The sequence below is a fragment of the Protopterus annectens genome, chromosome 1.part0 (assembly GCF_019279795.1).
Source record: "Protopterus annectens isolate FY-2018-M chromosome 1.part0, PAN1.0, whole genome shotgun sequence".
Lineage (NCBI taxonomy): Eukaryota > Metazoa > Chordata > Ceratodontiformes > Protopteridae > Protopterus > Protopterus annectens.
Genome location: NC_056725.1, coordinates 1,883,158,571 through 1,883,175,083, shown reverse-complemented (window position 1 = coordinate 1,883,175,083; position 16,513 = coordinate 1,883,158,571).

The window sequence follows — 16,513 nt, the reverse complement described above, 5'->3', positions numbered from 1 at the left end:
TTGTGTTGTGTGAGGTTACCTTCTCCTCCTGAGTGGTTACACCAGTTTTGAGATGAGAGAGCTCAGCCTCCAGTTTGGCTAAATAGTTGCATCTCTCACATATATTTGAACCTGTTTGGAGGAGGAGAGGGTTGTCTGTGTACATGAGACAGTTGTAACATTGCCTCAAAATTCCCAGATTCACCAGCTGGACTGGAGAGGAAACCATTGACTGACCTTTGGACATGCTAGAGTTATAGGGAAACTGAATTTAAGATGAACCAATAGAGGACAGGGTAATCGTAGAGTGTATAAGAGTAAGTAGTGCTTATGGTTTAATAGTGCTAACTTGTAGGATTACTTAATTGGACCAGTGAAGGGCCTTAGAATGAGAATATGGTGTTTAAATTGAGAGATAGAGCAGTTCTAAGGGAAAAAGTGAAGAGCAGACTTTGTGGAGCCAGGAATAGTTTAAACCCAATTAGGCGGCGCTGCCCGCTGTTGCGCTATGCACAAAACCGTGCAAAACCGCGCAAAAGAGGGTTTTAAGAGAGGAAGATGAAGGAGTTTTGGACTTGACCCAAAATGTCCAATAAAACTACAGTTTCAAGTCAGTAACCACTCCCACAGGGGCAGGCAGGCTGCTCAATGTTTTTCACTGCCACTGATCAACAGAGAGACTTCCCTTTAGCCCAAGCAAAAAATGGCCTCACAGAAACTTACAAACAGTTCAAGAACAGCAAGCCTGTAACTGAACTTTTTTAAATCTCAGAAAAGTGGGAAAAAAGCAAGATTTTTTTTTATATATATATATCTGCGATGGTGTGAAGGCTTGCCCCCATATCACAGATGCTGTAGTACTTTTCCTCTGAAAAAAAATATGGTTTGCAACCATAACAGCATTACTATTTTGACTAGTGATATCCCAAGGGTTTAGATGTTTTGGGAAGGAATAATTGTGTGTTGACTAAATGAGATATAATTGTTTATTTGTTTATAGCATACCCATAGAATTCTAAGCACATACTTCTAAAGAAATAATTTCAATAATTTTAAAATTGGAATTCTAGTGATAATCTAGTTGAGCAGAAAACATTTTACAGATAAAATGGGAAATAAAAAGTAAACTTCTGCAGGTGGCAGTTTAAACACAGTCTTCTACAGATAACATTTTATGCAAGGAATTTTTAATTTAACATTTCAGATCAAAAATGCTATACACAGAATTATGCAGATAGAATACCAAACACATAGATGCAAAAATTTAATTCTACAGTTGTAATATTATACATTGAACATTAACACAGAATTTTGTATACAGACTTCTAAGCAGGGAATTTACAGATGTGATTCTGAAAGCATAATTGCACACAATGAGTTCTTCATGCAAAAATCTAAACACAGACTTATACAGAATTCTAAAAACATTTTGTAGTTTGGATTTACTAAAAGGCTTCATTCAGATAAGATTCTAAATGCAGAATTCTGCAGATATTCCCCAGGATTCAATAAAATCTGTGTAGACTCCATGTAGAGCCTTCATGGAATGGATCCATGTACACGGCCATGGTTCCCCCTTGGCAGCGTGCCATGCATATTAATCATGGTGACTGCCAAGGGACAGCATAATAACAGGGATATTAAATCCATGTAGGCAGAAGTGTAGAGCCTAGCCCATGGTTGTAGATTGTTCAGGGAACTCCTGGTCAGATGTTATGTACAGGGTGAGACTCCCTGTAATGTACCCTGCTACCATTGAAATGTTGTGTGCATTAATATTTTGTGTTTTAATTTTCAATTTTTTTTTATTTATTTTTTAATGTCCATTTGTGGAGCACAGCATGGAGCACAGCAGTGCCAAGCTGCACTTAGATATATATATATAGCTGACACTTGCTAGACATCTAAAAATAGAAACCACATGTAATTAATTATTATAATTTTTTTTTAATTTGCATTTGCGCGGCGTGCTGCAGAGTGCAGCAGAGCTGAACCATGCTTACACATATACTACTGACAGCTGGGAGACATCTAAAATTACAAACTGAATGTAATTAACTATTTATGTCTGGTTTTGTTTCAGCCCATTTCCGTGCCATGGCACAGTGCTTAGCAATGCTAACAGGTAGCTTATTAGTACATGTAAAAGTATACTAGTTTACATACTATCCAAGTAACTAAATGGGTAGATTCATTGTCTAAAGCTTAGTAGGCCTTGGGTTGGAGTCCTTAGCACACATACCATTTTTTTAATGTAATTTAATTTTTTGTTTAATTTAAAAACAGAATTGTAACATTGACAAGAGCTGGGCACTGCTAAGCACTGCTTAAACATGGTTAACAGTTGCTACTGGTTTTGCATTGCTAAGTTTCACTAAAATCACAGCTTTGCAAGTTTCCATGATGCTCAGCTCTGCTAAGCAGGTTTGTGTAATGCTAAGCATTGCATGTCAATTGTAATGTTGCTGCAGTCGACTGTAAAACTGCAATAACTGTGGAATACAAAAGTAACTGCTTGAAAAAAGTATTGCACAACCCACAGTATGGTACAAGACTGTGTCCAGGCCACTTTCAGCCACATAATGCTCTTTTTTCCTCCCACTCCAAGAACAGAAAGTATATGGGTGAGGTAGCCCACTTTATGGGCAGATATCATGTATATATTTCACAGGTACTTAGCAGCAATACCAATAAAGTATAAAGCAGGATTGTAGTTTCATAATAAAATGTGTCTAAATACTTGCAGTAGGGCTGTATTCATTGCATGTCTGTTCTAAGTTGCTGCAGTCAATTGCTACATCATTTGCAGATGTCCCCTGCAGTCACAGCTTTTGGGCTCTACTCCCATGCCTGCCAACTAACACATAATGGCTGCCTAGTCTACTTAATGTACACAAACATACCTCTCAACTGTCATGATCGTTCGTAATACAACCACCCAATCTATCTGGTTCACGATTAGCAGATAAATGATTACCAGGAATGCAATGTATTGTCAAATCTGTTTACAGAACACCTTGATAGTCATGTAAATGCACATGATGTAAAACAGTTCTATGTAGTTGTGTACCTGCATTTCTTAGTACTTGGCCCACATTGCCCGATGCTAACAGCTTGAGATGTATGCATGTGCTACATCATCTATAGAGGAATTGTAGTCACTGTACTCACAACTGACACTGTACCCCTATAGAACTATGTATTATTGGTCTTTTTAGGGATATCATTTGCGACGTCACTAATGGTATGCTTTCCTCTCTCCCCCCACCCCTTATCTTCTTTAATTTATTATTGTTATTTATTATTATGAGTTAATATTAATATATCTTGTTAAACTAACTGTATTTGGTTAAACTTTAATTTATTATTTTTATTTAATATCATGATTTAATATTAATATATTTTGTTAAACTAACTGTTTTGTTGATCTTATGGGTTATTTTATACTGGCTTGCTTTTAACATACATACTGTTATGTTACTTAAAGTTGTGTTCCACCTAATAATTTTGTGTTCCACATCAGCATTGTTAATATGTGTTTGGATTAATCAATATTATGTCATATTATGTAAATACTAATATTGGTTTGGTTATTACTAACCTTAACTTATTGTTATAACTAATGTTCTACAGTGAGTCAAGGTAGGTTGGTTCCAGGTGATCCACCTACCTTGCCTCCTCTGGCCATGGCACTGGGCCCCAGCACATCTGGGACCCAGACCGGTGGTACTCCCACTGCTGCCCCTGCACTGCATGCTGTGTTGGGTAGTTCTGCCCCACAGGACAGGCCCCCCCATTGGGAGTGGTGGTGGATGAAGAGGTCTTACCAATGATGAACTGCCAGTTTTGGTGCACAGGATCATGTACTATGGGTTTGGATGATGCCTGTACTGGATGGAGAGCTTGCTGGCCACCTTGATGGGAAAAGCTCACCCCAGAACCCAGTCGCCATCACTGCCACCCGCAGGGCAGTGATGGAGCAGTGCCGACAGTCCCATGTGTCGAGACATGAGTCATGCTGATACCATGTGGAGGCACACGGGACTGCAATTCCATAACACCTAAGGTGTTCACCCTTGTCTCACACACCACCCCTAACTGCTGCCTTGTCTGCCTTGTCTGTCTGCAAAAGCTTTCTCACCTACCCAACTTACCTCCCTCACATATACCTATGTCTGTTCCCCAACATTCCACTCTCACCTTAAAAAAAAAATTGGCACCTGTCCCAAAAAAAAAAAAAACATTGTTCCATACATAGCTCTCCATTTCAAATGTGTCCACTGGACAAATGTAATATGGTCCAATTGGCTTGACAACACAGTTATGTTACCCTCATCCCTCTCTCTGAGGGTGTGAGTCCAAATTCAGCTACAAATTCTGTCAAAGTGCACAGTTGTTGCTGTACAAGAAATGGATCGCTATGGTCCTTTCCTACACCCTTCCTCCACATACCTACCTGCCTTTTAATATGTTCCCCCCTGCCTGCACCCCATTTCACCATGTTCCTATCCTAACATTTTTCTGTTCTTTAAAGAATTTTTGTGCAACAATGCACAACACGGTGCATCATGCAGCATTGTTCAGCTCAGCTAAATGGGTCTGTATTGATACATGTGTTTTTAATGATAACAAACACGTGCAAAATAAACACTTGTCCCTATTTTGAATCCAAGATCATTGCACCTGCACACCACTGCATAAACCTGTCACACCACACAGCTGTTAATTAAAACAGGTAGTTTAAGCAAAATATTATAACTACAAGTTACAGTCATTGAGTTTAAGCAGAGCTGCACATCGTGCCATGTCATACAAACTTGCTTAAAGAATAATGAAAAAAAAATGGGAGTGTAACTTGGAGTGGGGTGCAAGAGTACACCAGTAGAATGCCAGACATGGAATAATGGATGTAAGTGAGCTCTCTAATAGCAGGCAAATGTGCACATTTTTCATAAACATTTAGAAATACATCTGCTAAAACTTTAATGACAACATACATGTTCAGCTGGGACTCTGGTGGAGAAATACATCCATATAAAGCAATTCACATAATGATGGATGTTAAAAAAGTATGTCACAGCCTGTATGTGTGCACTTATATCTTGAGAAATACACCTGCTGTAACAGTGATTCAGTAGCTCAGTCTGTTACATGCTGTACAAATAGTAACTTTTGCCACACACAGTGCTGGGTTCAAATCTAGTGGTGTGTAGCATTTAAATTACATTATTGTGAAGCCAGCAATTAATGGTTGAGTCATTCACTCTTTATCCACACAATGTAGTCCAAATCAAATGTCTGCTTTTCACTGATGGAAGTCACAGGCCTGCAGATAGGAGCATACTTCGCATATCCCTATAGCAACACTATAAGTGCATAAAGTGTCAGGTCATGCATTAGTATGCATTCATTAAGGATTTTAACTCATTTAATGCAAATGAAACCCAGTAATATCAGAGTGCAGTGCACAATCCTTTCATAATCACATTACAGATTAGCACAGCTGCACAACTAACATACACACATGAAGCTCCTGCTAGTAACAAGGACTACCAGCACACATGTTCCAAATGAGTACCAGACTGTAACACATGGCCTAACAGTTACCCAACTGGTTCACATAATGTTATATTTACCCCCTGTGTTACTCAAGGACACAACAAACATGTTGCCTAGTCCTCTGTTAGTGATACCATTGCCTAACATACTTACCTTAAACACATGCCTTAATTTGAGTGAAAGGGGTACCCTCACTCTAGTTTTGCCTCTACAATAAGGCTGACCCAGCTCCCACAGTTACTCTTACAGCTTGTTGTCATCCAGTGTGTTCACACTCTCTGCCTATGCCTATTGCCTGGAGCAGCAGCTGCAGCCTGTAGCACACACATCTGTATATAAAAGTAACTGCTACAGACCTATCCTCTGTGATGATGTAGACTCCTCACCTCAGTAATGTCCAGCACAATGTATCAGAAAGGGCTTCTAATCTACATGAAGATCTTATATCTTGCTCAGCGGTTGCATGTCATTGGCTGATGATATTGCAAATCAACTGTGTTGGCTGCAATTTGCATTTCAGAACCACAGATTGGTTAAGAGGCAATCACCTGGTAATAAAAAAGGCAAACAGTTGGCTATGGGGAGCCAGTCTGTAGGAGACTTTCTTCATAGAGTAAACACATTCCCAAAAACTTTATATATCCGCACATATCAACAGAAGAGTATTGTACTCCATCAGGTATGTAACCTTTTTGTTTACAACATGATGCATATGTGTGAATATACTTAGGGGGAATGGGGATTACAGCCTTAAGCCTTTCTTAAAACTGTGATAATAGCATGTCATTGATCTCCAGATGTGTTACACCTACAGAGGATGTATAATACATCAAGGGTTTTGTGCCTCATGAATGGAGAAAGGCAACAGTCATCCCTCTGCACAACGATGGATCATCTACAGACCTTGGACACTACAGACCTATAAGTCTCACTAGTTTATATATAAAGCCATTGAAAGAACTATCATGGAGATGGTCAATACAGATATAGTAAACCTCCAGATACTGGATCCAACCCAGTTTGGTTTCGTCAAAAGCAGATCATGCCTATTCAACCTGGTGGACTTCTTTGAGAAGGTCACCAAAGCAATAGATGAGGACAAATTCATTCACTCTGCCTACCTTGACCTGGCAAAGGCATTTCACACAATACCCCACTCTAGCATTCTTGACAAACTCAAGAGGTTAGGAACAAGCCCATATGTCACCCAGTGGAGAGCCAACTGGCTCATTGTCAGGACCCAGGAAGTTAGAACTGGGGAGGCCAGCAATACAAAGAGACCAGTCAGAAGTGGAGTCCTACAGGGATCAGTCCTTGGACTGCTCCTTTTTGTCATATACTTCTCAGATGTCAAGGCCAATGTCAGTGGTCTTTGGCTGACTAAATTTGCAGAAGATTTCAAATTAGGAGCTGTAATTGAATCTCACACTAACACAAATGTTCTCCAGGAGGGGCTGACTCAGACAAACAACTGATGTTAGAACCATGGACTAAAATGAAATGCCAAGAAATGCATAACAGCCTCCTTTGGGAAGTCATCCATCCCTGATAACTATCATATTGATAACACACCCCTTAGAGTTGTTCCAGTAGTCAGGAACTTAGGGACACACATAGATAGGAATATAGCCTATGACCATCACGTGTCCACAGTGGTGAGAAAAGCATTCTGTGTTGCACAACTTATAAACAAAGGTATGGCATCTAAGTCCAAGAAAGTCATTGCTCCACTGTATTCAGCATTCATCAGACCTATCATTGAGTACAGTGTCCCCTTTGGCATATACCTGTCAGGCATATACATACAATTGGAATGCTCATAGAGGGTCCTCACTAAAAGAATACAGGGCGTAAGTAAAATGTCCTATGCAGACCGGGTCTATATTATATTAGCGAATGCACTAAATTGTGAATGCTATATAATTGACCCACAATACCCAAAAATGCAAAATGTCGAACACGCTGATCAGTGATTTTTTTTCCCCAGGGAAAAAAATTGTTGATCCATTAAAAAAAAAAAAATCCCAACACAAAATAAAGTGGGGGGCTTTGCCCCCCAAATCCACCAATGTCAGAGGCTATGCCTCCCACACCCAATACTTAAATATACCAACTCTGAGATTGCACCACAATGGAGGAAATGGAAAGTGCCAAAAACGGCCCAGTGATTTTTTTCCCTAGGAAAAAAAAATTGTTGTTCCATGCTTTTGGCATTTTGCCATTTCGCATAATCATGCTCGATGAAAACAGCATTCACAAGTGTAAGCATTTGCTTAAATAATAGGAACCCTGCAGACCATTTCAAGGCCCTATCCCTGTATTCTGTCTCCTACAGGCATTTGAGGGGAGATCTATGCCTGGTATACAGGGCATTGTCATACCCCACTCTGATGGACCTCCTGCATATCCACAAATCAAACAGCACCAGAATTACCCGTTCTAAAGACTTAAACCTTGCCTGTGATATAAATAGAACCTGCTGGAGAGATAGGTATATATCTCAAAGACTACCCTGTCTATGGAACAGGCTCCTCATCCATGTGAAGCAGAGTTCCTCCCTAGCTGAATTCACGTGCAACTTGGACATTTGGATGGGAAACCAGAAATCCATCCCTGGTTTGGCACCTAGGTCTCTAATGGACATAGGTAACCTGTAAATGGTTCATCTCCCAGGCCCATGCTTACACTTATCAAGGGTATCAGAACTTGTCAGAGATTTGGGATGCGTGGCTAGGCATAAAAAGGCCCTTGTGGTCATTAATCTAGTAGACACCTATGAACCTATGAAGGGTGGAATGTTTTATGTCAATGTGTCACACTGGTCTCATGAGACTATCCTTTTATATTGGTTGTAATAGCACACTGTTATTTGTTTGACAGTGTTGTTTTGACATATTATCAGGGGGGGTTGCACCTAGGGATACACTACAATGGACTCCAGTGTTGGGTGCATAATCAAACAGCAGTATCTGTCATGGCACACACAGGAATACCTGACTATCACTAGTATCTTAGGTGTATCCACATGCTTAGTATGTTTGCACACTGTGGAATGTGACATGTGTGATCAAGCAGTGGATACTGCCAGCCATTATGTTCTTGTTGTATCTATACATTGTGTACTTCCACATATGTGATCCTGACATGTGTTCCCATTTTGTTGTCTTTCAGAAAACAGATATCGCAGATGAAGTGCCACTTTCACAGATGCAGTGAATGATATAATACTGGAAGGCCTTCTTCAACACCATGAACTCCTACTGCCCAGGGAACAGCAGGCAGCATTGTGGAATGACCTTGTCCATGACATGAATGCCATAGGTCATCAGAGCAGGACATATGAGCAGGTTTGACACCATGCAACAGACATGATTAATACTGCACGCAGAAGAGCAGCAGATGTAGTAAGGCATCGTGGTGTCACTGGTGGAGGGCCTGCAGCAGAACAACCATTCTCAGCTACTGAGGAATTCCTGGCAAACCTAGGAACACATGACAGCTCACAGACATCCATCACACCAGACATCGTGGATGTGAGTGCCACAGTTGCCACAGCAGAGGAGCATCCAGGTAAGCTTAGTTTGATCAGCATTGGAATATAGTAACATTCAGTGTGTCAGGGTGTACATACTGTTACGTGGGTGTCAGGTCTTTGTTCTTTGGGGGAGGGGTTTAACTGCAGTTTGAATCACATGCTCAGATTTTGAACAAAATAACAACACAGTAGCTACTGTAAATGTGAGATATATGGATGTATTACCTTGTTATAGTGCAACATGCAGTGGTACTTACATTACCTCCCCTTGACTTTTCACAGGTCCATCTGGTATCAGACAAGGCCATGGTCCTGCTCCTGGTAAGCACGACTCTGTTTTGTTACATATGTAGATTTACAGAAATGTAGTCCCTAAAGTATCATCCCAGGCCTGCTGCCTGGATTGCTGTACTGTCAACATGATTGCTAACTGAACATATATTTTCTGACTGTATAAACGTTGGACTAATACCTATGCCTGGTAGGTGTGACCACACTGATAGATGTGACAGTATTGTCAGGACATTACAGATTGTTATATGTGTCAATTATACAGAGTCTTCACAAATGTCAACAGTGTATATCACTGTTACTGATAAGACTGTTGTATAAAGAGCTTTTATTTACAAGTAACTACAGCTGTTTGCTGGAAAAGTAGTGTCCTCATGTCCTAATATATGAGGTTGGGTTTTAAACAGGTCTGTATTAGTGGCAGCAGTATATAGAACTTTACATACATTACAACATAGTACTGCAGAGCATAATAGTGCAGGTATCAATATACTGCCTTTCCCTTTCTTATCACAGGTGACTGGGGGGTGGTCTCTGTCCATTATACAACCTGATGTCAGTGTCCCTTCCAACTCTGATGATGATGGTGGCCAGATTGAGGCACAGGTGGGGGCATGGGCTGAATTTGTCCCAGAGGTTGACATCCCTCTTCTGCCCTCATTGTCACCCCACACAGTTAGTATGCCTACACATACCTAGTCCACAGAGGCCACAGATATTGGACAGTCATAGGGTGGGGACATTGAACAGGAAAATGTGGCAACTATGGTTCCAGTGACTGTAGACACAAGCCATAGCCAGAGAGCTGGCAAGGTTTCACACAGGTGGATTGATGGGGTGCTCATAGGAGGCCTGCTGTCCTTCCACCAGTTGTTGCCAGTGTCACATCATGGGACACTCAGCATATGTTTTGGGCCATCATGGAGGCACAGGCATGTTCTGAAAGGAACTCCAGATGTATGCTCAGGGTTATGGATGCAGAACACTCTGACATCTGTGACTGCCTCCACCTCTTGGTGACTCCTGGGACTGGTTCACTGATGCAGTGGATATGAGGTGGTCTGAGACAGATCACAGAATATCTGTCTTGGAATACCCATTTTCTGTGCTGGAACATCTGGTTGGAGTTGAGCATCAGACTCATGGATGTAGGTCAGCAAACCCATCTGCTGAGGGTCTTTGTGGCCATGCACAATCATGCTCCCATACTGGCAGTACATCCAGTGCTACAGAGGGAAGTGTGCTATTTACACCAAGACATGGCAGGCCATGGGCTTGTGGTCCTGGGAATTCCCATGGAGGACAGAGTCCCAGCAGACAGCAGTCACTGTCAGGTACTAGCACCTCTTCTGACCTTGGGCATGTAGGTGCCAGTGCAATGCCTGGAAGAGTCACTTCCCATGTTCGGGGGTGGAGATGGTGAACTGTCAACTCTACCATGCACAGTTCAAAGCTGTCCAACATACACACATGTAGGGCTAGCACTGAGCTTGACTGTGTTCAAAAATACACTCACACAACACTGAAAAATTCAGCTCACCTACAGACACACATGGCACATTTTCATGGTCCATCTTGCCTGCTTACTTTCCTGACTCACATACATGCTTTCAACTTATTGGGTCAGCCTAGGCCTCCTGCAGCCCCACACACCAACCTGTGCAAGTGATGATACCTATGCCACATCCTTGCCATCCTCATCATCATTATGTGTCTGATGCGCAGGGTGACTATATAAATTAATATATTCTTGTGTAATGCAGTGTTGCTTTGCCATGCCACTTGTATGGATCACTGACAGAGACAGTATGATGACACTTGTAATGAGTAAGCCAAATAATTTTGTGTACCTTATGTTGTATGATGTTGTTATGGTTGTATACTTACACAATGAAAGCTGTGTCATGGACCTGTTTATGTTTCTGTTTTAGGAGTCTGTAGGAGACACCTATGGCTACACAGTGGCAATAAACCTATAGACATCACAGCACAGGATGGAATGTCAGCACAGAAGGAATATGTCTTCTGCAAGGGACAGCACTATAGGTGCATGGCTCCATAGGTTCATATGTGTATAACAGGCTAACAAGGACAAGGACATCATCCAGCTTACTCATGCATCCCTAATCCATGAAGAGGTTTGATACCCTTGATAAGTGCCACCAGGGTTTCAGGATGTAACACATGTACAAGCTGTGGTGATGGAGATGACCTATCTACAAAGTTCCTGTGTGCATTACAGACATTTGTTCTACACCAGTTATGAATTTCTTGTTCTGCATCCCATTGTGTAACTTGCACATGCTGTATATTACAGCAGAGGTATGCTTCACATGCATGGGGGGCTGTTACATACCTGTCTTTCCACTGTGTACTATTTATACCACAGTGATGGTGTAGGTGTGTAGACTAGGTAAGACATGTGTTAGCCCTGTCTTGGATATGTGGGATGTACACAGTGAGATCTGACAACTCCCTGTATGCCAGCCATACACATCCCCTCCAAAGCATGTAGAACATAGACTACACATGTACAGTTTTGACATGGACTGTATAGGACATGTTATCTACAATGAGTATTGGTTTACCATGGAACCTGTGCGGCTGCTACAGTTGTAAGATATGCCTGTATAGTGACATAGCAAGGGTGCCATTGCACTCAGTGATAGGTGTGATGAGAGCCAAATACAGTATAACAATGACAGTCTGGGATTTACATGCCATACCTTTCCATATAGGTTGTACAAAATTGAATGGATCTCCACAGCTTACTGACCAGTGAAAGTCAAAGGCTACATTACGTTCTGTGTCCATAACTCTATGAGTAATGGCTCAACTGTGTGCGGTGTGTAGACACTACCATATTTTCCACAGGTGGATGACTTCCTAATGGATAGTATTATGCAGTTGTTGGCATTTTGTATTTGTCAGTGGCTCTGACAACAACTGAATGTGTGTCTCAGGCTATCCTGCATAACTGTTGGTTCTGTGTGGGATTTAGTGACAGCTCCTAATATGCAATCACCTGCTAATGTAGTCAGTCAGAGGTCGCTGACAGTCTGGCTGTGACTGCAGAGAAGGCAATGGCTAAAAGGGGTACTCCATTAATGATGTTTGGAGAAATCCACTGTTGACTGATGTCATTGTAGTGTAGGTCTCCCAATGCTAACTTGCCAGAATATGACTATCACTCACTTGCCTATCCACCAGCTGACATACCACTCTGAAAATAACCTACATAATTTTCAGCAAGGCCTGCTGGTCTAATATTGTCAAACACCTTGTCAGGCCATGGTAGGTGGAATGAGCCATATTTCTCTCATCCATTGCATAGTTTAATACTCAGTGAGGTCCACCGGTTAGGGGAGGTAGGCATGATCTGGCCTTGAGCAAAACAAATGTTGTGTGGTCCAGTGTCAGTAGGTGTACGAGATTGTTACTGCTTATATCCATGCTAACTCCTTTCATGGCATTTCATAACACACAACTCAGCAATCTGGGGGCAATGCATGCTAGTTGCCCTTTGTGCAAGTATGTATTGCAGTTACTTCCATCATGTTCCAAGAAGAGAGTCATCATGTTTGGGAAATGGAGTATGTATACCCGGTGAAGGTAAAGTGGGGGGGGTTTACACAGGTATTCTGCAGTTGAACACTACCCAAGCAGAGTGTACTGGAAGAAAACAATTACCTTGTGAAGACTATGGAAATCACGGAGTCTATAGAACTGCCGGTGGTTGGCAACTACTAATGCTGGTCTCACCAAAAACACTCTCACATAGGATACCATGCTCCGATACATTTTCTGTCATCACACGCAAAGCATTACTATGATGTTCATGATGAGAAGCAGGACACAGCCTGTTTGTTCATCTGCATAGCTGTCCCACATCATGAAAGGCTCTGTAGGCTTCACATACCCTTCTCCAGGTAAATGCCTTAATTAGTAACCTGGGCATTCAGTTGGCTTTTGCATGTATTATGCCTTCTGTTCCAGTTCTGGTGGTATGTCACTAGTGAACTGACAAGATGGTGATTAGGAGCACTGCTGCAGCATTAAAATATAATTTGCAATGTCCAGTGACATAGTATCAAGGTTTGCTGAAACAAGCACAGTGGCAGTGATCCATCATAGGTGACAATTTCATAGCAAGTCATGCATCCTGCCCTTCAACAGATTAATGGTGGATATCTGCATGACATGGCTGTGAGGTCCACTGCAGTGGACTGGCCACATTTGGTCAATGTGTGTCCACCTGCCATATGTCCTAGCCATTGTATATTGTACAGTGTTCCCACATCATGTCACACAACAACCAGTGTGCTGCCTGGTTACTTGACAGGCACTGTATGCTTTTGAGGCCAAAGTAATGTCAGCAAAGTAGAACAAGTCCTCTATGCATGCATGGGCATCCACATCTTCACTGCAAAGAGTGCCTACAAACACTGTATATCAGACTGTGAACTCCAAGGGTGTGGCACCATGAACCTAACTTTGCAGGACCCGCTGATGAGATGTGGAAAGTGTTCCCACCCCTCTACTCCTATGACTGACTGCATTTCAAACCTTGCTTCCATGGTGTCTCCAGCAGCAGTCATTACATATGTCAATGAGTATTTTGCCAACATGCACAGCTCATATCCTGCACCATCTACACCCACATCACACACACCTGCATGTGTGCAGCTCCTTACCAGACACATTCCCAAACAGCAGATACCTCAGAAAATCCTACCTCTGGAGAGCACAGTACATATAATACTGCATACACCACTCTCTCTCTGGTCAAATACCTGAGGCAAAACACAAAATCACACCTTTTAGTCATAGGTGATTAAATTGTGAGACACATTGATGTCTGTGTCAACAGGCTACATATGGGAAAGATCACAGTAACCTGTCTCTGGGTTGACACAATATGCCATTCCATACATTGCTGCAAATCAAGGAATATCAGTTAACATAATGTTGACATCATACTTCCTGCAGGTATATACGACTAGGGATATATGTCACCATACTGTATGCAGACACATGAATGAGCTTAGCCAGTCTGTGTCTCTCACAAGTATGCGCATAACGTTCAGCTGCAGTGTACCCTCACCTAGGATGATGGCTCCATACACATGTAAATTGATGGAAGTCAATAATTTCCTTAGCATGTGGTATCATTGTAAGGGGATCTACTACATATCTGCCTGGGATGCCCTGCTCAACAGACATCAATGCTTCACCAGTGATGGTCTTCATCTCTCACCCCTGAGATCTGGAGTACTAGCCAAGGTCTCTGACACCCCCACAATGCATCTTAGATGCACTGTCTTGAGGGAAAACTTTGCAATGAGAGCACCATCTTTATACAACATCATAGTTGTGCTGCTACATGGTGGAAATGGCAACATTGAACCCCACTTTGTGGAAGGTGTCTCCACCTTGGCATATGACGATATGTGAGCAGTCAAAGATATCTGGTTCAAGGCTGTGGACAGCACCACAGCCATACCAGACTACATGTCCTTTCATATGTTCAGACCTCAAAATGACAGAGTGCAAGGTAATGTAGGTGATGTATTCATACTCATTAAGGACAGATACAGATCCAGATTTATTGAAACACTGCAATTTTCCAGAGACACTGCATGTGCCATTCACTACTGGAAGGGCACATAATCAAGCAATTGCCATCTACAGAAGCAGCTCCATGAATCCAGACACCCTTTGTGCATATTTGGATGTACGTGTGTCTATCAAGATATATCATTACACCATGGTTTGGGGTGGCATTAAGTGGCCACCAACTGTGTTGCCTAGTCATGCTGCAACTCACTTGCCCAAAGATTAGTCCATGTCCTTAACCACAATGCTCTGGAGCAGTGCCATGACATCCCCACAAGGGGAACCAATGCAATGCATCATGTGTTTACCAATATGAGTGACCACTGCAGCCCCCAAGTGTGAGGTCCTCCCTGGTGGGATATGACCACACATCAGTCTTACTGAAAACTACCAGAACTAACCCCTCCCTTGCAGACAATACAGACATATCTTTCAACAAAGCAATTTATTACCTCCTGTGGGATGGTTTACAAAGCTTGCCTACACCGCCCCCTTCAGATGGGACAGACAAGTATGCAGAACTCTACACCCGTGCATTATGCAAGCAGCATTACAACTGATTGGACTCAGCTGTACCTGACAGGAGGAACACAGGCTCCTCATGGCACAGCAAATCTGCTTGGTGGACAACTGCCATTAGCAGGCTGTACAATAAGAGGTGGACATTGCTGTGTAATAGTTGGGGTGAGGGTGCCCCCCTAAAATAGAGGCACAACCTCCTCAGCTAAAACAAGCACATAGTGTTGTTGTGATGTGTAGACACAGCAAGTGACAAAATAAGCCACCCACACAAAGCAGAAGCACAACACTCAGTGTAGTTACATGTATAACCTCAAAGGACAGGCCAAGATTGTTGGTGAGCTCACACATAATGATGCCACATATAATGGGTTTGCCCTCATAGGTAACTTGCAGTCCCACAGGTTCTGTGTCAACTTCACTCCCCTGTCCTCACCACATGTGCGACATGACATTCCTAATACCTGTCCTATACCTTCCATATATGCAGAGCAGGTCATAACTGGCCCTCTATGGGGGATACACAGCATCTATTGGACATACTAACATCCCAGGCTACATCCTACATGAGATCTGACAAGGATTACTAACACCATTTGAAACACATTGCAATCATACTGAAACCACTGGCTGCACCCCAGCTGACTGGACAACAGCAACTGTTATACCCTTACACAGAGGTGGTGCATTCACTGACCACCAGAACTATAGACTTCTTTGCCTGAGTGTCCATATGTGCATGCCCGTAAGGCCAATCATGGAGCTGATCAGCACACATATATGTGATCTACACACAGTTGACTGTACATAGTTTGTATGTCTGTCAGGCGGATCATGACTGTTAAATGTGGTGAACATTTCCAAGGCAGTCATCAAGGACCTGGGTGAGGGGACATCAGGACATACAACCCTGGACTTAGCCAAGCCACCTGACTATATCCCCCACTCAGGCATCATTTACAAAAGCACCCACTTAGGCATCCACAGTAATATTGTAGGGGTCTCTAAGTAGCC